The sequence below is a fragment of the Symphodus melops genome, assembly GCF_947650265.1.
Source record: "Symphodus melops genome assembly, chromosome: 5".
NCBI lineage: Eukaryota > Metazoa > Chordata > Actinopteri > Labriformes > Labridae > Symphodus > Symphodus melops.
This window is the reverse complement of record NC_136695.1, coordinates 2590769-2592191: the sequence shown is the minus strand read 5'-3', so window position 1 is coordinate 2592191 and position 1423 is coordinate 2590769.

Below are 1423 nucleotides of genomic sequence, written 5' to 3'. Positions count from 1 at the left end.
CTGGACAGTCGGAAAATCAAAATTAAAAAATGTGCTGCTCTGCTTAAAACAAACACCTTTCCCTTCTTTCTGAGATTTCATAACATCATGGCAGTCTGTAAAACTTTAAAACTTTAAATATGTTGAAGTAAAAATAATTCAAATAAAAATAAATTAAGTAAGAATATAAAAACAGCTGGCAACATGGATTTAAAAGAGTTGAGAGACCTGCAGTTTTCTGTGAGTTTGCTCCAGATATACGGAGCATAGAAGCTGAAGGCTGCTTCTCCATGTTTAGTTCTGACTCTGTTCCAGATATACGGAGCATAGAAGCTGAAGGCTGCTTCTCCATGTTTAGTTCTGACTCTGTTCCAGATATACGGAGCATAGAAGCTGAAGGCTGCTTCTCCATGTTTGGTTCTGACTCTGTTCCAGATATACACAGCATAGAAGCTGAATGCTGCTTCTCCATGTTTAGTTCTGACTCTGTTCCAGATATACGGAGCATAGAAGCTGAAGGCTGCTTCTCCATGTTTGGTTCTGACTCTGTTCCAGATATACAGAGCATAGAAGCTGAAGGCTGCTTCTCCATGTTTAGTTCTGACTCTGTTCCAGATATACGGAGCATAGAAGCTGAATGCTGCTTCTCCATGTTTTGTTCTGACTCTGTGGACAGACAACAGACCTGTAACACACCACCTGAGCGGTCTGGACTGTCGAGGGTTCGATGCCCAGCTCCTGCAGCCACATGTCATCCATACTCCAGTCTGTCTGTCCTCTGCACCTCCATCACTTTCTGCTTTGGATCTGCAGCCAAGCTGGACAGACAACAATAGCAAAGGGCCAGATAGACTCGTCACATCCTGGACACAAACTTTACAAGCTCCTCCCCTCTGACAGGCGCCACAGATCACTGCACGCCAAAACAACCCGTCATAAGAACAGTTTCTTCCCCCAGGCTGTCACTGTGATGAACGCTGAACAGTCACAGAGAGTCAGACCTGTAACTGTGAATGTACGTAAACATTATGTCATTTCAATGAACTCTTTAATGTAAATAATGTAAAAACTACCTCGTGTTAACTTCAGCATCGTGTGCTCTACTCACCTCTGCACTGTTACTTCATTTAGTCTCGTACATATTCTTCTTTAATTGTGTTTATTGTTCATATTTAAGGTTATAACTTGTACAAAGAGAGCACAGTGTGTGTCTAAGCATACCGGGCCGATCAAGCTGATTCTCTCTCTCCACAGCAGCCTCTGATATCAGTGTGTGTGTGTGTGTGTGTGTGTGTGTGTGTGTGTGTGTGTGTGTGTGACCTGCGGTGTGAAAGCGCTTTGAGTAGTCAGAAGATAAGAAAATAAATTTACAAGCTCAAATCCATTAACCATTTAGATACGGAATTTGTAGGATCACCTGAAGACCCCCCCCAAAAAAAAACAA